The following is a 23,478-nucleotide window of genomic DNA, read 5'->3' as shown; positions in this document are numbered from 1 at the left end:
ACCTAGAAGGGTCAAAGGACCTTTCACAAAGGACATATAAACTAGACCTGAAAAAATGAGACCATTGCCAGGTAAAGAATAAAGACAGAAGAGATGGTGTCCCAGACGGAATAGCATGTGGAAAAAGGCAGGGATGAGGTTTACCGCACCTAGGAAAAGGGGGAGGCAAGAAATGTAAAGAGCCACAGTGGCACACTGCAAACCAAAGTGACCAGGAACCAGCCAGACCAGTTTCTGATCCCAACACCACCACTTACTGACCATGTAACCTTGAGCAAGTTACTTAACTTCTCCATGCTTGGACTACTACTATCAAACCCAACCACAATATGGGGAAATTATCGTCCCTCATAAGGTTATTGAGGCATTTTAGTGAGAGGATGTGAGCAAAGCTCCTGCATGCTATAATTGTGTAATTAATGATGGCTCCCTCCTGCTGCCCTCCCCCAAGGCTCAGTTCTCCAAGGATGCTGGGCAGGGGCTCAGCCTCCTGGCTGAGACATCCCCACCTCCCTGTCCTGGGACTTTCCTTAGAAAGATCTTGCCCCAGTGGTCCTCCCTGCCCTCCTATGCCTTTAACCACTTCAGGCCAGCCTCTGCACTCAGCTGGGCTTTGTGTACTGGCCAGCCCAGGTGCTCTACCCCGCCTGCTCTCCCAAGAGGGCCTTGGCTCCAAACCTGCAGACACATCCAGACGTGGGGCCAACCACAGAGACTGGTGAAGAGAGCAGCTCTGGGCAGAGGGAGGCTGCTGGGTCTCAAGGTCTTAGGGACACACAGGCAGCCAGGAGAAAGCAAAGCTCAGTGGAGAAGCCAGCTGGCCAGGCCATCCCCTGTCTCCCTCCCTTGTCATCCTACCCGTCCTGGACTTCAATGTCCCTGATGCTGTTCCCAGTCCTGAGGCCAGCTTCCTGTCCCAACTCCCTCTAGTGTAGCTCTCCCCAGAAGGAGACAGAGAAGCCAAACAGTAATTAATTTAACTTAGGAACAAATCCTCATTATAAATGTTTTGGGCACAGAGGTCAGGTTCCAGGAAGGAGAATTATTTAGGATTTGGTAATGTCATTCAAGGCCTCTCGCAATTCAGCCTGGTATTCAGAAGATAGTCACTAAATATTTTTGAGTGGAAGAATGCTTGCTCATGCTCACCTCCTGTGCTGCTCGCACACAGTCCTGCTCTCCAAAGCACAGCACAGCCTACAGTTCCCTACCTGTGTCACTCTGTCTCCTACATTTGGGCCTTTGCTTGTGCTGTCCCCTCTATCTGGAGCACATACCCATTACCCCTGCCCTTCTTGCCGATCTCTGCCTCATCCTTCAGGTTGGGCTTAAACACCACTTATTCAGGACGACTTATCAGGTAGGTTCCCCTGCATTTCCATGGCAGCTCTACTACCTACATTAAGCTCATGCTGCTTTGAGGTGACACCATGCATTTCTGCCCCTCACTGGATTATGAGTTCCTCCAAGGACAAAAATAGGGTCCCTAGCACTCAGCAAGGAGCCTAGCCCAGAGAAGGGACTCAAAGAGTATTTGGTTAACAAATACATGTCTTTTCAGATCAGATAATCCCCAGGAGCTGAGTACTCCAGGAGGACAAATTCAGAAGTAGCAGTAACCCTCCAGGCCCCCAGGAGGGTCAGAACAGAAGTTAAGCGGGAATTATGCGGAATGCTCCTTCTCCCCCTTGTGGTCCAAGCAAATTACTGCAGCTTCCCATGGGCCTGACACTCCAAGGAGCATAGGAGCCTTGGAAGAATCTGGGCTGAATTCTGGGACTACAGAATCCTGGAATATTAGAGCCAGGTGGGATTTTACATCTTAGAGAGCTTGAGCACCATGCTCTCATTTACAGAAGAAAAAGCCAAGGTCCAGAGAGAGGACAGATTGTAAAAAGGAAAGAGCTGGAACAAAAACCATATTCCTGAGAATATGGAGAATATGTTGAGGGTAGGAGTGTCCACAGTGACGGACTTTCAGCCTGGATTGCTGCTCAGTTGGTCCCTAGATTCTGGTTTATCTCTTCATCCAGACTCCATGCAGTCAGAGCTGGGTACATGTTCTTAATTGTCAGACACGTGTTAACTAATGCATTCTAAGCATTCCCTTTTAACCTCATTGTAGGCTCTGGCAAGTGGGCTCCAGGTCTTACTCTGTCCAGGCCTGGTTACATGACTTCAGAAAAGTTGCCCCCCTCTCTCTATGCTACCAGTTTTCTCAATTACAAACTAGAAAGTGGCCAGATTAAAGGTGACAAATAGGCTTCCTGTTGGTGCCAACATTGACGGGCTAGTAGTGGCTGCTTAGGAAGAATGGGAGAGCAGGAGCTCTGTGGCTGCTTAGTAGTGCTCATCACGAGCCAGAAGGCAGCATGGCATCAGAGGGCTGTGCATACAGACTCGCGCTCCTAGGGCCCCTGATCCCTTTCTGGTTCTGGCCATTTAGATTTCTTGTTTTTTCTGTTGTGATCATCAGAGTATCAAACCCTGTGCTGAGCACAGAATATCCAGAAATAATCAAACAAGATCCCTGCCCTTGAGAAGTTCACAGACCCGTAAAAGGCACTTGGCCAAATTCACACGCAAACAAGTGGAATAGTCTGAGCAACGGTCTTAGGAAGAGGGGGGCTCTAGAGGTCAGGGGGCTGGTGCTGCAGTGGCTGTAGGAACTCTCTTGATGAGCAATTCATCATCCTCTGCTCTCCGCCACTCACAGGCACTCCCAGCATGGAGACACTGTATTCTGTGTTGGCACGAGCATCACCCAGTGGGGTGGTGGTGAAGATTTCAGGTCCTGTAGCCTCTGTTCCTGTGCAGGCCCTGCCACTGCTCAGTGATGTAATGGAAGACAGGTTACTCAACCTCTCTGGCTCTCTCCCTTTCTATCTGTACCATGGCCTGCTGGGACTGTTGCAAGCCAGAAGTAAGTAAATGCAGGTAAGTCACCTGGCACATAAGTCACCCCAGTAAAGGTGAGCTGGCAGTATAACACCAAATTAAAGCCCACCTTCTTACCATTACCCTGGCTTTGTGCTCTGGAGAGACACAGATAAGTCTGCTTCCCCTGCCCAAGGACAGCTCTATATGAAAGTGAGGACACGGACAGGACCCTCCCAGGTCTTCCCTTCCTGGAACCCCACACTGGCACCTCCACCTGCCATGTCTGTGAACACTGCCTGGCTGTGGTGCCCTCCTCCAAAGCCAGTGCTCTGAACAAGGCCCTCTGGGGAGAGTCCAGCTCCCTAGAGAGGGGAGGATGTGACCAGGCCCTGGGCGTGCTCCCTGCCTCCCCATCCTGGCTGCTACCTACCCACACTCACCGAGGCCTGGTCCAGGAGCTGTCCTTCCCCTCCCAGGGGGGGCCCTCCTCCACACAGTCAGCCTGCGCGCACCCTCGTTCTGGTCTGAGTGTTTGCTCTTCCACCTCTCTCGGAATCATTAAACATTCTGCAGTGGAAACACAGCCGGTCACGTGGCAACCGCAGCCCGCCAGCCTTGGCACTTCTCCTCTGATCCCGTTTGTTTTTCTAATATAAAACTAATATGACATAATGTATAATCTAATTTGGAAATTACCATTTGCTTGGCTGGCCCACACTGCCAGCCAATACCAACAGCAAGAGAAATTATTTAAGAATGTTTCTTTTCCTTCAGAACACTGCTGATAATTTATTTTTCCGTCAGAAGATTACTTTTCTCTTTACGACATTTCCTGCCCCGGTGATTTGCGTTAGCATTCAATAAAACGGTCTGTGCCTAAGGTGGGGAGTGAGTCAACAAACTTCCCTTCAATGAAGGGAGGGTGTCAGTTGTCAACAGTGGCTCAGACCTGCTGCCCAGGTCCTGGAGGCAGGCGCCAAGGGGGCTTTTAGCGGGAACGGTTGGGCAGATCTCAGGAAGTCACCTGCCCTCTGTCCTATAAGCCAGACCTCGAGGCTGCCTGTAGGTCCAGGTACCCCAAGACCCACTGGCCTATAGGGGAATAAGTAATACCCATTTGGCATTCCTGGGCAAGAGGTCTTAGCACCAGACTAGACTCTAAGTTGAGAGTGTGCTTTATTGAAATTCAGGCTTTCAACCTGTTTACACCTGAGTTGCCACCAGTATGAAGTACCTCTTCTCTTATGGCCACCACAAATACAGACACATACCCAGGCTTCTTATGCACCATCGCACCCTCAGTGCATGGCAGCTCAACCTAACTCACCCTTTCAGCCTATCTTTCAATACGTATTTTGAAGGCACAATGGGCTCCTAGAGTCGGAGCTGGTTTCAGTTCCTGGCCCTACTACTTAATAGCTCTGTGGCCTTAGACAACACTCTTTACCTCTGTGAGCCCCCATAAACTTCACCAGTAAAATTATGGTAATAATAGTGCTGACCCCATTGAGTTTTGTAACATTAACATGTGATAAAGTATGAAAAGGGCTTCTTAGCCCAGTGCTTGGCATGCAGAAAAAGTTCAGTAGTGGCGCTGTCATTATTAAGCTCTGAACACAAGCTGACGAGAGCTCCTGGCCTTGATAAAGAGAGTTCTGGTGCCAGTGATGGGCTCAGGCCTTGGAAACCAGGCTCATGCTTTAAGGGTAGTGCCTTGCCCCCCCAAGAATTAACTAACCCAACACACTGGGTCATGGCTCACTACTAGGTCACTGCATGCACTGAGCAGCCACACAGGTCACTGGAAAAAAATATCCCCATCCCAAATACTTTGCAACAGGGGGCACTGGCAAGGGCTTCTTCCCATCCACTACAGGTTGGGGGAAGGGACAGAAACAGCATTCTCAAATCTTCTCCCCCTCCACCCATCACGATTCTCTCCATGAAACCCAATCTCCAAGCTGGAGAGTTTATTTACTCAGTCGAGTAACAGGTCTGATTTCTTTCTGGATGTTTTGAGACTGAACTGATGGGTGTTCTGGTGAAGTACAAAGAAGTGAACCATTCGCTCAGCTGTGTCAACCACCTCTTCTGGCATTGCTTGCCTGGGAATGCTGGACAGAGCAGAGGTGATCTCTAAGTACGTGGCCTTGTCATTAATTCAACCAAGTTAAGTGGTTGTTTTGGTTTCACAGTATCAAGGCAACTGGCTCTTCATAGAACTGACTGAATGTTTAGACACAGCCTCTCCTGCTTGAGAGATTGTTTGACAGAATGGAGTGGGTGTTTTGTTACTGCTTGGTGACCGGCGTGACCTGTTGCTTTTGCTTCATTTGACTGGGGCGACTGCTTGCTTGGCTGTGGTGATCGGTGGTTTCACCAATTTGACCAGTTGTTCTGTCACAGTTAGACCCATTTGACTGGCTGTTTAGGTTGGGTGACTGTTTTGGCATTCATTAACTGAGTTGATTCCATTTGATTGAACTGACTGGATGTTTGAGTGAATTCATCCAAATATTTTGACATCGTTTGAGGCCGTCTATTGGCTGTTTCCAGCACTGGGTGTGTTGCTATCATTTGACCCAGGTGATCCATTGTTCTGGCATTGTCTGACCTAATGGCCAGATGTTGAGTTAGTTTGGTGTTTTGGCTCTATTTAAGTCTAATGACAGGTTGTTTGGGAGTTGTTAGATCAAGCAGATCACTTGTTTGACCAAGCTGACCCATTGCTTTGATATGATTTGAGCAAGTTGACTCGTTATTCAAACTGCATCAATGTGTTGTGATACTGTGATCCAGTTGTTTTGAAGGTACCCATTCATTGGGCCACATTGATGAGATATTGTAGCACTGTTTGAACCAGCTGATTGGTATTTAACAGAGATAACCAGGGTTTGGGGCTCTGCTTGCCCATTTCAGCTGTTGTTTGGCCAACTTGACTTAGCAAGTGACTAAATTCGTCAGGCATTCGGACAGGGGTTCAGAAGCTGACAAGGTTTTCACCAAGTTGCCCAGCTGTTTGGTCTCAAAAGGACAGGAGCAGTGGCAGCCAGCACAGACCTGTATTTGCTGAGAAGCCACACTGGGAGGCTCCTTCATGTGGGAGTGGGAAGGAAAGGGCCTCAGGGGACCCTGAGCCTCAGGCCTCCTTTCGGGCAGGTGAAAACAGAAAGCCTGGTGGCGATGCCGCTGCTGCGTGCTCAGGAGCCATGGTCCTGTGAGCGAGAAGATGAATGCACTTGGCAGAACACTTGAAGAATGCAACCTCTGGGTTAAGTGGTTGAAATTAGGCCCAATGGGCCTGTTTTACTGAGAATTTACAGTTGCTCATAGAACTCAGCCCTGATCAAGTAAGAGTCCCTCCTGCCAAGATGGAGATTTGCTCCCAAGCCAGGGGCTTCACCTACAAAAGCACAGCTCTCCCGCCTCTGAGAAGTCCTAATCTCTGCACCTGTGAGTGGGACCACGTGGCTGCTAATGTTGTTCTCCCTAGGGGGGTGGGCAGGGGGGGCAGTGCTACTCTCTGAAATCCACAGGTGAGACGGGGAGGACTTTTCTCCCCACTGACTTCTTGACAGAGGCTTTGGCAGAAGCGGGGCACCTATGCTCCAGGTGATGTGAGTGGAGCCACTGAACCTCCATCCAGCTGGCAGATCATGGGAGCAGAAATGCTCGCATGATGTACTCAGATATCAGGGCTGTAGGGGCTCTGGAGGGGAGCTGGACTCACCTCATTTTACACATGGGGATACTGAGTCCTAGAGAGAGGAAGGGACTTTCTGAGCCAAACCTTAGGACACCCCAAGTAAGTTACCCCTTTCAGTGTAGACAGGTTGGAATTGGGAAGCCCTGATCAGGGTGCCTAGGGGAGGCATCAGGTCTGGTGAAACAGCAAAGACCAGGGGGCAAGGAAAGGCTGTATCCAGGAAATTGGAGCCCAGCTTTCTAACTTACTGTGTGACTTACTGCAGTCCCTTCAGAAGAGGATGAATGAGCCATTACTAAAGAAACATCCAGGGTCACATGCTCTGGTCATTGAGGCATAGGAGTTCTAAGTACCTGGGCCTCCTACTTCTCATTGCATCAAAATGAGTATTATCAGAAGAAGGGAGGAGATGACCTCACCAGGCTCCACATGGAGTTCAAGATAAAGGTTAATGGACACAATGATAAAGTGGGACACAACCAAGAAGGAAAGGTTCTCCAAGGCATGTCCTGGGGAAATACTGACAAAGGAGGAAAGGCCGAATTCCCTAGGGAAGAGAAAACATGAAAGATGGGGTCACTGTCCAGAATATGTGGAAGACAATCAGAGAGTAGGAGAGCAGGTAAGCTCAATGAGGGTCAGAGAACAAAAATAAAAACAGTATGGCCCCCAGTAGGTACTTGAAAAATATTATTGAATAAAATCACAAGAGGCAGAACATAAGGAACAACTTTCTGAAGAGCTATCTCAGGAAAGAGAGATCCCCTGGTCACTGGAGGCTGGAAGGCAGAATTCCTGTGTGGGGTGAATAGGGAGTTGAATGAATCACAACAAACCCGTTTGCGTCCTTGCTCAGGAAGCCATACCTACATTCGTGCAGTTTCCTCGCTCTGGCTTTGTTAGCTTCCACTAAGCTTGGGTATCACTGTGATCTCCAGATTCTCTTCATACAAAGAACCATGAAACACACCTCACCATCTTACACTTTAAAAGGCAGTCATTTTAAAACTCATGTTTTCAAACACTGAACCTTTGTAAATTCCAGCTCTACCAACCAGCATCTCCACTCTCCCTTCCAGTTCCATGAAATTAAAGATGGAAAGAAGCCTAAGCAGCCCTAGCTGAGGGCAGAGCCTTACAGCTCCTCACTGGAGACCTTCCTTGGATACCATCATTGAGGCCCTGAAAGGCAGGGAGGCAGAGAACTGTTCTACAACAATCTGACAACCGTAAATAGCTGGTTTAAGACTTTGCTGTCCATTTGGTACTGAGTGGCCTGGGTCCCTGGGCTGGCTTTCAGAAACCACTGCCGGCAGGCAGGAGGGGAAATCAGAAAGGCAGCCAGAGCATTGAGCCTCCCACCAGAGACCCCAAGAAAATACTGGTGGGGCATGTGATCGGCCTCCATGGTGCTCAGAAGCCCTGGCCAGACAAAGGCATATTGTGCCTCTGCACAGTGGGTTCAAGGGGCCTTCCATCCAGGCAGCCTGGAGAGGCTGCCCTGGGACCCACAGGAAACCAGCCAGGGCCTTCTCACTGCTCCCTCCTGCAGGAAGACACCTTTCCAAACAGACAGGGCCTTATCAGACACACACACACAGCGCCAAAGCTACCCAGGGGCTATGGGGAGGGTGTGAGAGGGGAAGGTCAGGCTTGCTGTGGACCCTGCTAGGAGGCTTCAAGGGCAAAGAAATGATCACCATGCAAGAAGTGAAGGGCGAGGCCCCAGGCCCACTCCCTGCTAGCACGCTGGGTGACCTGGGCTGGGCCACCTAGCCTCGCTGGGCCTCCTCTTCACTACTCCTCAAGCAAGAAAAGCCAAGGCCAGGAGGGACCCCAGAAATCTTGAAGTCCCACTCTCTTGGTTCAAAAGAGGCAGGAAGACTGAGCCCAAGAAGTTAGTGGCAGATCCAGGACTAGAACTTGGTCCCTGTCGACAGCCCCCAGCCCACTCTTTCCACCACGCTGTGCGGCCTCTCCAAGCCTATGCAGAGCAGGTCATCACGGCTAAAACTCTAGAAGCCTGCAGCCCAGGGGTATGAGTTTCCTCAGGCTGCCATCACAAAGTGCTACTAACTGGGTGGCCTGTTGCCCCATGCTTCTGGAGGCTGGAAGCCCGACCTCAAGGTGTCAGCAGTGCTGGGTCCTCCAAGGGCTGTGAGCAAGAATCTGCTGGATGCCCCTCCCCCGGCTTCTGGGGCTTCGTTGGCAATTTTGGGCATTCCTTGGCTTGTAGAAGCACCGCCCAGTCTCTGCCTTCACCTTCACATGGCGTGATCCCCGTGTGAGTTGGCTGTCTCCGCATTTCCCCTTCTTGCAAGAACACCAGTCATACTGGATCAAGGTCCACCATAAAGGCTACTTTTTAACCTAATTACCTCTATAAAGACCCTCTCTCCAAACAAGGTGACATCCTGAGGTGCTGGGGGTTAGGACTTCAACATAGGAATTTTGAGAGGACACACAATTCAATCATAACAGGGATTCTGCAATTCCTCTCAGGACACCTGCACAAACCCCCCCACATGCACGCACACACACACACACTCACTCACACTGACAGCAGGATGACCAGAGAAGCCATGTTCAGTTTGACGTGGCTTCTTTGTTCTCTCACTGGGCATCTCACCTTGTACAAGGTGTAGGGAGTGGTTACTACCCATGGATGCTGCCTGGAGAGGCGACAGGCCAATGTTGATTCTGTGTGTGACCACAGAGACGTCGCCTCCTCTCCTGGCCTTGGTGTCCCAGCTGTGAAGGGGGTGACCATTTCCTTGCCCTGAGAAGAGTGTAGGAGGCATGGATGAGCACACAGTGCCTGCCCCACCTGGGAAAGGGCATCTCGGCTTCCCCGCCTCTGTAACCCTCTTGGCACTGTCCACCCTCCCCAAGTCTCTGAAGCTGCCCTGGAGGCCCTTCCCTGGCAGGACACACTCTGCCCAGCCCTCACAGCCCCAGAGGCAGACCCCGCTTTCCCACCGTGTCCCATAGGACCACCAGCTCTGGAACATGGGGACTGGGTCTGGCTCTCTGCAGGCTCCGCCCCGTGGGGGCAGAGGGGGGACGTCCACACTGACCTCCATCAGGAGGGTGGGATGGGTCGTGTCCTGCCCCCTGCCCCACCACAGACCTCCAGGTCCCGCTGTTCCAGCCCACAGACACATACACACACACATACACACATACATACACCAAAGACCCACCTCACCTCCTGGGTTCCAAAAAAGCCACTTTTTTGCAAAGGAGACAGAAACAACTGGGTTTCCACTCGAACCTTCACACAAGCCCACTCACCCATCCTTGTAGTCCTTCACTTACTCTTTCCATCCTTTACTCACACCTTTACTCACACATCTACACCTTCACTCATTTGTTACATATTTGCCCAATTAATTCATCCTTTAGATTCAGATTGTTTACTTGCTGATCCATTTATTTATGCTACCCTCTGATTTGAGCATTAAACCCATCTCATTTATAAATCCAATAAACATTTGTACCCAGTGCCTACTATGTATTAGGCACCATGCAAGGCTCAGGGCATACAGGAGTGTACACGCCAGACACCAGCTCTGCTCTCCTGGAGCTTCCACACCAGAAGGGGAAGCCAGACGGGCCTCTCAAATGCTGGTAAGTGCCATGATAATGGGATTGAGGCTGAGCAGGGTAAAGAGTTCCCCTTGGTTACAGGTGACTCCTCTCTGGGAAAGCTTCTCTGAGAAAGTGCCAATCAGGCTGAGACCTTAAGGTTGAAACATAGGTGCCCATGTAAAGACACGAGGGAGGAACATAATAGGCAGGGAGAACAGCAAGCACAGAGGCTCTGAGACCAGCAGTGCATCAGTCAGTCTCCCAGCAGGAAATCGGTGGCACACTTAAACCAGGAAACTTCAAGGGGATTAAGGGGTATTATGATTAGTTCACATGGTGTGTGGGGGTCACAGGGAAGACAGTGTAGCACAGAGAAGACAAGTAGTGACTCTGTGGCATCTTACTACACTGATAGGCAGTGACTGCAATGAGGTATGGGAGACTTGATGATATGGGTGAATGTAGTAACCACGTTGTTTTTCTTGTGAAACCTTCATAAGAGTGTATATCAATGATACCTTAATAAAAAAATTTTTTTTAAATACAATAGACTTCAAGGAATGTTTCTTTACAAAGTAGCTATTGTAAAAGGAGAGGATGGAGGGAAACATAGGAACAGAGTATTAGTCTGGGGCCAGAACAGCCAAGCTGTTACCACGAACTGGGAAATGAAGAGGAGGGTGTGGTGGCTGGAACTTAAAAGTCAGCCTACTTGAGAAAAGTGGTGGCCTTTGGTCCAGGGACACAGCCAGCCCAAGACCCCTGAGGGAGAGAGCCACAGGAATAAATAGCCTGACCCCTCTGCTCCCTTCTTCTGATCCCCTGGGGGAGCCTTCCATTGACCAACCCAGCTGGAGGCCTGCTGATAGGAGGCACACAGGTCAGCCTCAGGGCACAGGGCAGAGTGGAGAGGGTAGGGTGCCTGCAGAAGCCTCGGGCCTGGCAGGAATGCGGCCACTGATCCCAGTGGTCAGAGCAGGTCAGTGAGGCTGAAGCGCAGCCAGTGAGCAGCGAAAGGTGGAGCCGGAGGGCCAGCAGGGTGGCACCCGGAGGACTGAGGTAAGGAACCTGAATTTCATTCTCCCACAAGGAAAGCCATTGAAGGGATTTCCACAGGAGAGTGACACAGGCTGGCTATTCTTTAGAAAAGCTCAGCAACTGTGTGGGAAGTTCATTTGTTCGTTCAGGAGATGCTCCCAAGCACTCCCTGGTCCCCTCTTATCTTCCTTCTCCTCTCTCTCTCAGCCCCTGCAGTCTCAGCAGACCCATCCCAGCTCAGTCCTCATCCCTGATGAGTGCCATGGTAATGGGATTGAGGCTGAGCAGGGTAAGGGGTTCCCCTTGGTTAGGCCCATACCAGGCCCCATTCGGGGCACTGAGGTAGACACAGAGATGACAGACCTGGCTTTGCCCTCCAGAAGCTGCCATCTGCCAACAGCCAGGTCTCTGGCGGCCTCTAACACAAGGATGGAGAACTGAAAGAGCCTTAAGGGAGCCCCAGCTGAGGAGGGTTAGGGGTGGGGCTGAGGTGGCTGGGCTGCCTCCTGCTGGGAGGCGCAGGCTCTAGGCCAAGACACAGGGTCTCTGCCACCCACTCGCTATATGACCTTGGGCATGGTGGACAGCCTCTCTGAGTCTGCAGGCCAGGGCACTAACTCTGCCAGCCCATCCATCAGGCCTGCTGAAAGAGAAGGAAAAGGCTCTGGAGGTGGTGGCAGGGACCGACTAGCTGTTCACCAAACACATCCTGAGCTTCATCCTGAGCACACTTCTGGGCTACGTTTCCCAGCCTCCCTTGCAGTCGGATGTGGTCACATGATGAGGTACCAGTCAGAGGCATGTGAGTGGAGTGACGGGTGCCACCTCCAGGCCTGGGCCTGAAATCCTGCCTTGCGCTCCTCCATGCCTCCGACCTCACCAGCCAGCTGAGTGCAGAGGGCTCCAGCACCCTGCGGGATGGCTGAGCCACAGAATGGAAGCCTCCTGGGTCCCTGAGTCACCACACAGACCAGGAGAATGTGGGCAAGAAATGAAGTACTGGCGAAGCCACAGAAACCTGGGAGCCTTATCAGCTGCAGCAGCCAGAGTCGCCTTGACTTCAGCCTAATGCAGAAGTGACAGAAGCTGTCTCGGTGGGAGAGGATGTTGATCATGCTCAGAAGTGGGAGAAAACAAGCTCAGAGGGAAAGCAGCAGTCCAGTCATGTAGGGACACAGTAAGGACGCTTGGTTATATTGAGATTATAGGATTTAAAGCAAGAGAATATTCTGCCCAGTCAATTCCCAGTCCTCCTCCCTACCACCTGGCAGCCCACCCACGGCAACCCAAGAAGATGACTCAGGTGTTAAAGCATGAGCTTCCATGCCTACCTGTGGAAGGAAGGTACTGGGCAGACCTCGGTCTCTCTAGGCCAGAGCAATGAGAGGCCCAGGCCAGGGACAGATTCTGAGGCAGCCAGGCAGGAGGAGCCTGTACCCAAGGGGCAAGGCTGAGGAGGACAATATACATTATTTAGGGCAAAGCAGCAGGCAGTCCCTGTGCACCCCATCCCAGGCCCTGCCCCAGGCCTTGGCAGAGGGAGGCTGAGATAGTCAGACAGCCAGACTGTCCAATTAATGGGACTCTCAGGGACACCCTAGCTTCACCATACAGCTGGGGAAATGGAAACCCAAGACTACAGACATGCCCAAGATCACAAGAGAGGGGCCTCAACGGCAGGCTGGGAGTCCAAAGACCTGGTGCCAATTGCAGCTCTTCCCTAGTCCACCTGTGACCTTGAGAATCAAACAAATCACCTTGAATGGAGGTTGTGAGAATTATGTGAATAAAGGTAGGATGTGCCCAACAATGCCTGGCACACGGAGGGCACTCAGCAGAAGATGCTCAATCTAATAAATCCTCTGCACTTGAGCAGAGATAAACTTGAACCCACCGCTGCCCTACCACTTGGGTCATACCAGGCTTCTGAAACCCTCTCCCACTCCAAGCCCCTAACAGCTACCCTGGGTTCAACCTGACCACAAGCTCTTCTTTTTGTGTCCCCAGGACTGCTTTACTGAACTTTGATGATACAAGGAGGAGGAGGAGGAAAGGAGAAAGGGAAGGCAGAGAAGGAAGCTTAGGCTGCTAACAGACCGCTGCTGACAACAGCATTTTCACCTTTGGAGAAAGTCAAGAGACTTTTCTCTCAGGCCTCCCTCAACACCAAGGAAATTTGCATTTCTTCTAAACAAAGAGCCTGCATTTATCTAAGGGACACAATAAATCGCATGCTTGTTCATGTCCCCTCTGCCAGGAAGTCAGGAACGAAGAGCATGACCACCTCGGCAGGAGGGCAGGACTGCAAGACAGAAATCATTCCCAAATCCATCTACCTTTGGGCACTTGGTTATCCTTGTCTTGATGCTTATTCCTCGCTGTATTGGCTCACATTTTAGTGTAGATTTCCATGTAGATTGCTTTCAGTTCTTTCTGAACAAAGGCTGTGAGGGGAGGGGAGGACTCCATCCCTGCCCTGCTCCGCCCAACACAACTCTCTTCCCACCCCGGCCCTGCCTCCACTAACACAGCTTTCTCACATGCATGGCCAGCTGTTGGCTTGCTCTGGGGTTCCCAAAAGACCCCAGGCCATTAGTTAGGCTCACAGGAGATCGGCCTGCAAAGGACCTTTAAGGAAACCTTGGGGGGAATGGCGGGAAGGGGGATGTGAAAGACTCAGCCAGGAAACCAGAACCTCCTGGAATTTTCCTCCACCTCCAGAACCTGCAAAGCCAGCCCCATACCCTCACCTGATGCTGAGAACTGCCCAGCACCACTGCCTCCCACCTGTGTGGGGCCTAGGACATGGGGTTTGGCTGGGCTCCTCTGGCCCTCATTCTGGGCTGGTATCTTAAGTCAGTCTGGGCTGCTATGATAAATCACTGGGTGGCTTGAACAATAGAATGTATTTCCCATGGTTTTGGAGGCTGGGAAGTCCAAGATCAGGGGGCCAGCACGGTCAGGTTCTGGGAGAGCTCTCTCCCGGGCTTGCAGGCAGCCCCTTCTTGCTGTGTCCTCACACGGTGGGGGTGGGGCAGGGAGAGTGTAGCTGGCTCTCTGGTGTCTCTTCTTAGGGGAGCATTAATCCCATCATGAGGGCTGCACCCTTATGACTCATCACCTGCCAAAGGCCCCACCTCCAAATACCATCCTATTGGGGGTTAGGGTTTCAACATATGAATTTGGGGGGAACACAGCATGCAGTTCACAACAGGTGGGGAGGTGACAAACCATAGGAAACATTCCACCTGACACTTCCCCAAAAAGCCTGTGCAGCCCCTCTTCTTCCCTAGAACCCACTGGTGCTGATGGGCAAGCCTGGGCTGGTCCCTTCCGCACTCCAGGCTGAAACTCCTCCCTTAATGAGGGACAGTTAATGGGTAACTTCTAAAGGCCACCCAGCTCTGCTCCTCCCCTCTCAGCACCCAGTAACCATTCCCTCAGCACCAACTCTGTGCCCAGTCTTGGTGGCAGAGATATGGGACATCAGTGGCTGGTGGGGTGAGAAGTACAACAAGGGGCATGAGGATGAGGTGCTTTTGGAGCAGAGGAGACACACTGACAGATTGCTCTGGGGATCAGAGAAGGCTTCCCAGAGAAGGGACATTTGGGCAGGGCCTTACAGGATGAGCAGCAGTTCACCAAAATCATAGGAAAAACAGCACTTCATTTGTTCACTTCTAGTGTCTCATTTGGTCTTCCAGATTCATGACTCAGCAAGCAGGGATTTAGAATATGCAAATGTTTAGTTTTGGAAGTCTCTTTAGCTATTATCCTCATTTTCTGATTAAGATGATTAAGGCCCAGAGAGAGGAAGAGACTTTCCCAAGGTCATACTGCAGGGGATTAGTAAGCAGATCCTGAGATCTGAATCTCTAGACTTCCAGTCTAATGTTATTCCCACCACAACAGCTCACTCACGCTGCCTTTCCTTTTCCAACCACCACTGGCTTGACCAACCATGCTGTCCCTCCCAGCCAGGCTCAGGATAAGTGTTAAAGGGGGGTAACTGATTGGGGTGGGGAGTAGAAGGGAGAGTTTAACCCCACAATGTTTTCATACTTGAGATCTGAAAACACGATTTCCCCAGCAAAGAAGCTTAGCGTTAAGCAGAAAATCGGCTTGGAAGGATGTGATATCATTTGTAACAGTACATTAAATGCAAGCTGAGAACCTGATATATTTTAGGAGCATTCAGCACACTCTAGACTAATAAACATTTTACAATATTATTGCACATGTTCATTTCACTTTGTACAAATAATCATTCCCTTCACATCTAATAAGTCTGTTTGACACATAAGTGGTCTTGGGCAAACACCTCGGAGGGCCTTATTTTTCTGTGCATTGATCATTTATTTGCGTAGCCCTCCAGGACAGTGACTAATGATTTTGAGAGCTTAAACGTCCTCAAACATCATCTTTGTCTCCCTGCCTGTTAGTGTATAAATGTAAAATAATTTCATTTTGGCTCCAGAATGTATTGTTTTTCATGTATGAAAAATGCCTGCCCCTTCCCTGCCTGGCTTGGCATCAATCAGTTTAAAACAATATTTAGAGGAGTCCTAGTCTGCAGGTCCTCCAGCAAGCACTCAAGGTCACTAGGGGACAGGACCAGGCCCGAGAACACCACTTATTGGGGAATTTCCAAGCAAACCTGCTCCCGCCACTGCATCAACCTAGAAGCCTCCTTTCCCTGCCAGGTAAGCTGAGTAAGCTCAAGGCCCAGAGACCTGAGATTTGCTACTGATAGCCTTAGCCTTTCTCCTTCTCCTCCTCCTTTCTTTCCAAGAGCATTCACAGAGATATCTGGGGTCTGCTGCTGCTGTGTCAGGAGCTGTGGGAACAGGGGTGAACCCAACATGGTTCCAAGAAAGTAACCTCAGGGCAGGCCACCACTAGCTCAAGACTCCCGTATGTGAAATAGAAAAAGATGCCCCGTGTAGGTGGGCTCAGCCACTTGAACCTATCACTTGGATTGCTGGTGCATTTGTATTAATTACGGGGGAGAAGATCAGTCTTTCCTCTGAGCAGAGGCAGCACCCACCAGGGCACATCCCTCAGCTGGATGTTCTTGTGCAGTGTGCAACCTAAACAACTGTACACAGAAGCCACCATGGCAAAGTGGGGGTGGAGGTCAGTGGGCAACAGACAGACCCAGAAACAATGCTATGAAAAATATGGCCCATAATGAGACAAGCCATTAGGAATGGAAGCACAGAGGGAGGGCAGTTGACAAGGCAGAAGGCTTCATGGAGGAGGTGCCCTTTGAGTTTGGCCTTAAAGAAAAAGTAGGAAGTGACAGGCAAAGAAGGGAAGCAACAGCTCTCATCTCACCCATCAAACAAAGGAAAGGGCCTGTCCACACAGGCATGAGGTCAAGGACGGTGGACATTTAGAAATACTGAGCATAAGGAGAAAGAAAAGAAGAGGGTGAGACAAGAAATGGATGTTTATTGAGTGAATAAGTGGCTGGAGGGAGGGATAGATGGATACAAAATAGAGAATATATTAAGAAGTTTGGGATTTCTTGATATGCCTTACTAAAAAAGTGGTACTTTATTCTAACAAGCATAAGGAATTCTTAAAGGCTCTTGAGGAGGAGATGATGACACTGGAAAAAATGGAAAAGAAGACAAACTGGAGAAATTTAAGTCTGGGTTACTGAGGAAGATCTCCCTGTATTCAACTAGAGTGACCACTGGAGTCATGTCATAAAGAAGAAAAAGGGAGGAAGAAAAGTACTGTTCGTTGAGTATCAGCAGTTCTTTAGGGTAAATGATATATCCCCAACGAGCCATGGGAAAACAAGACTAGAAAAGTCATTTGTCCAAGGTTACCTGTCTGTGCAGAGTCAAAAGCTGACCCACTTGCCCATCTGCACAGTTTGTACCTTAGACTGTGCATGTCTGGCTGGTAGGATGACCTGAAACTGAGCCTCCTAATCCCTCATGCCCAAGGAAACCCAGCCTTCACAAGCACTCACTCGCATTTGGTTCCATCTGCCTAACGCAGGCCACACTGGCTCTGTGGGTCTTCCATCTGCACCTCCTTCTTATCTCCTGGGAATTTCCAGAAGAACCTGCAGCATATTTATAGATGAAGAAGTCTGGACCAGGCTCTAACTCTGACCCCTCTCCCACTGGACTCACTCCCCTACCAACACATAGTTTGCAAAACAATGTGACTTGCTATTTTATCCCCTCTGGGCCTTTGCACACGCTGTTCCTTTTGCTCTTCACTCCTTTACTCTTTCTCCATCTAGCTAATGCCTTCTCATCCTTTAAGGCCAGCCCAAGTATGCCCTCTTCCAGGAAGCCTTCTTTGACTCCTGTGGTAGGTTATGGCCTCCCCTGTGCTCCTATGGCTCCTCACTTTTCTCAAAATGACACTTCCATGTTTACACATTTAATGTCCATTTGTATCATCTGTCTATTTACTGTAGACTGCTGGAGAGTAGGGAATATATTCATCTTGGGTCCTCAGTTCCAGCACAAGGCCTGGCTCAGAGTAGAACCAGAGAGTACTGGAAAGATAGATGGTTGGGTGGATACGTGGGTGGATGGATGGGTGGATGGACAGACAAACAGCTTTTCTCCCTTAAGAGAAACAGACTTTGGACTTGACTCCTCCACCTCCAGGAAGAGTCTTCTGATCTAGAAAAAAAAAGTCAATCTTTAAAACTAAGGCTGTTGTTGGCATAGGATCCCTGAAAGTAACAGCTTACAGTCACACAGACCTGCAAATTCAATTCATTCAACTTCGCGGAAGTAAAGGCCAAATGATGTGAGATGTTATTATGCAGGTCAGAGTTCAAAGAGAACCCCAGTTGGCAGTAATCAGGTCACAGAGAGTCTTGTACTCAGATTTAAGGGACTTAACCTTTATCATGAGGCCAATGAGGAGCTGGTTCCCTGGGCAAGGAGCCATCAACATCTCTTGAGTCCTCTGAGTGAGGATGAGATCAAAGCGTCACAGGCATTACACTCAGGCATTCCTCCCATCCATGCTGCGAAGGCCAATTGGAAAACCACATGGCTCCCCAGACCTCAGGTGCCCATTCTGTCTCAGAGGTGGAGATTGTGGCAAGGCCTGGGCCTGCATCCAGACCACCAAAAATTACCTCCTAGTCCCATTTTACGTTCTCCTCCAGCTCACTGTAGTTCTCTGGCCCCTTCTAACTACTCTTGGTCACAGACATGCAGGGTCCATGAGGGAGGGAAACATATGGTCTTAGAGTTTGAACCAAAGTACTTCTCCCACCTGCTCCAGCCTCCAAGCAGGCAGAGATAAATGGCCATTAGCAGGTGCTACATACCAGAGAGCCAATCATATACATCATTTCTTAATTCATTTCTTAAATCATTTCTTGATTCATTTAATAAGTATTCATTGCATACCTATATATCAAATCAGGATTTGATCAGAGCAGAACCACCAGAAGATAAATAGAACAAGGGATTTATTATACAGATTTGATCTTATGCAATTGTAAGAGCTGGTTGGATATTCTGCATGCTTTCAGGTATGGTCTAGAACCTGAAGCCCAAGAGCAGGCAGTGAGGAAGGGAGGATGTGAAAGAGGAGAAGGAAGGGCAAACAGGAACCATGAGGACTCTTACCCTCCAAGCCTCCCACTTCTATGCCTGACGTCCTCCAAGGGAAGCTGGTCCCTTTGTGGCAGAGCTGTATATGCAGCAGGCCCAGGATTCAGGGAAGCTGAAGGAGATGGGGGGAGACCTGGAGGAGCCACAGGGTCCCGGCTACTGCCCCAAGCCAACAAGGCCAGCCAGCAGAGCAGTAACAAAGCCTGAGCTCGGGCCCTGCACTGTCCTGCCCAGCACCCAAAAATACATGGCTGCTGCTTCACTGCCACCTTCAAAATCTTAAGCAAAACATTGCTAACCCCTGCTGACCTACAACTGTGCAGGGAAGAGAATTCCAGGAAGTGGGGTTCTAGTTTCACTAATCTGACCTGATAGAAAACCACTTAACCTGCTGGGTGCCTGGCCAGTCAGCAGAGACACGGCAGCTTTAGGTCACAATCCCAAACACTGGAAAGGAGGAAGGAGAAGTGATGTGCAGGCCCATTACCTCTAAGGACACTTCCTGGTAGTTCCACACATACCTGCAGTTAATTGGTCTGAACTTGATCACACAGCCACACCTAGCTGCAAGGGAGACTGGAAAATGTAGTCTATTCTAGCTGGCTCAACTGAAAACTAAAGATCCTATTACTCTAAAGTAGGGTAAAAGTGGACACTCTGGGTCCACCAGCAATCACTGCTTCAGGTAATATATGAGAGTGGTCAATATCTCAAGTTCTGGAGTCCGACAACCCTGAATTCCACTCTTAGCTCTGCCACTTTCTAGCTGTGTAATGTTCAGCAAAGCAACTAGCTTCTTTGAGAATCCATTTCTCTAGGCATGTGAGACATTATCATTATGTGCCAGCACTGTCCTCAGCACTTTTCACAGATTATTCTTCTCAATTCTCATGATGAACTTATGAGTTAAGTAGTATTATTATCCCCATTTTACAGATGAGGAAACTGAGGCTCAGGGAACTGAAATAACTTGCCTGAGGTTATGTTCATTCAGGAACACATACTTAATGAGTGCGTGCTCAGTGCCAGGCTCTGTGCTGGGCTCGGCAGATGTGGGGAGAAGTCAGATGGTCCAGCCCCGCCAGGGCTCCCAGCTAAGCAGAAGTGGAGTCTGGACTATCTTTTCCACTCCACCCAACTGCCTCCCATGGCACATGGGCAAGGGTTTGGGGGCTGGCTGTAGGGAAAGGATAGCAAAATATTTCTTTGTTCTGCCTTTTCCCAAAGATCCCAGCCTGTGCCCACGATTGTTTGAGAGTATCTTCCTGGCCCAAACACAGCACAAACTGCTCATTCAGGGGCTGGCTGGGGTGGGGAAGAAAAGCTGGTCAATCAGTTGCTCACTCAACAGCAACTCCTGGCCAGACTTAGAACAGTCTCCATGCCGACCTCCTTGCCCCATCAGTGCCACAGACTTTTAAGCTATGTGTCATTTCCTACACAGACTAGGCATTCGCACACCTCTGGCTCAACCTTCTGAAACACTTCTTGTGTCATTTGGTGCAAGGAACTTCAGTTTTCTCATCTTGATTCTTCCAGAAGGCAGCAGAGAGTCAATGTCAGGGCTGGATAATGCTGAATGGGAACCCTGCATCAGGGGCTACACTATAAGGGAACTTTGGAAAAAACAACATGTTCAAGCCTGGTTTCTTAGGCAACACCTTAGGGAACCAGCTTGAGCATTCCCAGTCAAAGGCCTCAATTTGCCCATCTGTGACCCTTGGTGAGTCTAGGAGGTGACTAAGAGACCGCCACGCTCCAGACCTCATTTTCCCCTTCTTCAGAGCACCTTGTTCACCTTGGTCCACTACTGGGCACACAGAGGCAGTCCATGCCATTCTCTGCACAGACTAGAGCTTGTTCTAAGTAGGCCCTTCCCCTGCCCCCCACACTGAAGGCAGTGCTTCTCCAAGAGGTAGCAGGAGACAGGGAGGATGGAGCCAGACAGACGTGGAGTCTCACCTGTATAAGGGTTAGCTGGGGAGTACCTCTCAGGCTGGTTGTGACAGTAAATGAGGCAATGTCCATAGGTGCCAAGCAGATGCCAGCCACATGAAATGCCCTCTGTAAATGGGGGTTCTCCTCTTTCCTCCTTGCTCTGCCCAGGAGAAAAGCCTAGAATGGGCATTATTCATCAGCAGAGAGTGCCCAGGCTGGAGATCAGGATCAGTCCCCTTTGTGGTCCCATGGTGGCTGAGCCGAAGAGAAGGGAATTTTCCCAACCCACAGAGAGTGACACAGACGGAGCCCAGCCTGGCACACAGGGCCTCTGATGCCCACCGAGGGACCTCTGCTCCAACCGTGATGCTTTGGGTGTTGTGAGTTGCTGAGCACTTGATTCTGGGACCTGAAAAGTAGAGGCCAGGGACTCAGTCTGTCCCTGATGAACAGTCAAGAAAGCCAGGTCCCCATCACATTTCTACTGCCTGTTGCTTTGAGGAGCAACTCTGTAATTTGTGATTTCTGACATTCGCCCCCTCCCCAAGTCTCTACCCCTTTCCTGTTTGGCCCGTGAATTGGAAAGGGTTATAAACAGGCAGGCGGGCTCCTTGCCCCCAAGGCGGGCCTGTCAGCCAGCCAAGGGAAAGGTAGGGCCCAGGGGACTGCCACCCCCACCAGCCCCACGCAGCCCAGCTGAGGAGCTTGTAAAGATAGGATTTGTTTGTTTTTTTGGATCTGGCTCAGGATCTGGCTGAGGCAGGGCCCTTTGGGGAAAAGCAACTTTTAAATAAATGCTTCAAGATTGTGCAAACATTTCAGTAGTATTGGAGGCCTGGCGTTCTGGGTCAGAGAGGGGAAAAAAATATCTGTCAATCACTCTAGAGATGAAAACCTGATAGCAGCGCGGTTGGTGAGGACTGGGGCTTGGGTTGCAAATATCAGCTGTGGCTGGCTGGGACCAAACTACACTTAAGGCCTCTCTCAAAAAATCATTTGCATGTTAATCAATAGAGCAGCCCTGCTTGACAGGCACAGAGAACACAAGCCACATACAATATGATCCGTGTGATGCGCATAGAAAGGACGCAACTCAGAGGCACACAGAACTGGATTTTAGCCCTGGTTCTGCCACTGATTAGCTCTGTAGTCTTGAGTAAGTTATTTAGCTTTACTTAGCCTCAGTTTTCTCATTGGTAAAATGGAGTTGTAACATCAATCTTATAAAGATCTTGTGAGAATTAAATAAAATTCAGATTGCAACATAAAACCTGGCCCAAACCAAGAGCCCAGAGATAAATCTGGTAATATTATGAGCTGCCATTTATTGAGCATTTTCTGTAAGTGGCAACTTGGATACATTTTCAGTGGTCCTCAAAGTAAGCCCTATTTAGCCAGGCATGCACAAACATATCCTTCTCCCCAATTCCCAGCTAGCTCTCTCTTGACCGAGAGTGAGGCTCAGCCCCTGGCTTCGGGGGCTCATGGTCTTGAAACTAGGAAGCCAAGCTGACAGACAGCAAACTGGGCCAGAGAAATGTGTACACAGCCTGAACAGGGAGAGAGAGCAAGGATTCAGGGCAGAGATTCCAGCCAGCTTCTGCGGAGAGGGGAGATTTGACGGAAGTCTTGAAGGATGAGTAAATTTTCCACAGACAGGCACTGGGGAAAAGCATTCCGGCTGGAGACCAGCGCAAGCAAAGGCTCTGAAGTAAGCCCTGTATGCAGAAAGTTAGGATGTGGGGAAGGGCATTTGGGAAACTCAACTGGCAAAGTTGGACTGAGAGGGTCCAGTTTCAACCCCTGGGCCACAGAAGTGTCTCCTCCTGCTCCCTCAGTTCTCCTTCCAGCAGCTGTGTAACCAAGACAGTTGCATCCCTATTATCTGTACATCCCTATTATCCCTTCCCAACTGCAGGACTCCAGAGGTGAGACAGTTTTGCAAAGGTTAAAGTGTGCCTCCAATTTTGCATTATGCCATTATTTTGCATGTGCACACACACAGAGACACATGTGCATACACATGCACACAAACACACATGCATGGGGGCTCAGGGTCAGAAAGACTTGGCTTCAGATCCCAGCTTCTCCATTTACTGCTACAGTACACCAAGCAATGCATGTACACTGTGCATACAAAGTCCCAGTATGGAGCCTGGAGGTACACACAGTATGGTTATCATCCAACACATTGACAAACTGAACTGTTTCTACTTCAAGAAAAAGCAACCACCCAACCGGTCAATTCATGAGACTGTGTGGTCCAAAGATCAACCCCCACCCCCTTCATGGGACAAATGGGGAAACTGAAGCTCAGAGAAAGAAGAGAGTATATCTAGCTTGGAAGCAGGGGCAGAGGAGCACTTGGAGAGAAGCCTCCCTGGAATTCCCAGTCCTATTACTGAGCCATGGAAGAGGGGGCTCCAAAGACAGGTCCACATGGGAAGGGCACTTCCAGCAGAGGGAACAGCGTGAGTGAGTGAGTGCTCAGAGATACCACTGATGAACTTGGAAAGACAAGTTATCTAGTCTGTCAAGGTCTGTGCTGGACTGTGATAGGTGGAGCTGGGGATGTAGGGACAGGTCCTTGAGTCCAGGCAGGGAAGACCCTGTGGTGTGTCTGGGAAGCTGGACTCTTGAGAGCAGTAGGGAGCCCTGCGGGACAGCAGTGTTAGGTCAGCATTTTAGGAAAAGTTCTGCAGGGTCAGAAGCAAGACT

This window comes from Manis pentadactyla, chromosome 4 (genome assembly GCF_030020395.1).
Source record: "Manis pentadactyla isolate mManPen7 chromosome 4, mManPen7.hap1, whole genome shotgun sequence".
Classification (NCBI taxonomy): Eukaryota; Metazoa; Chordata; class Mammalia; order Pholidota; family Manidae; genus Manis; species Manis pentadactyla.
The sequence above is the reverse complement of the archived record's forward strand: the minus strand, read 5'-3'. Positions refer to the sequence as shown.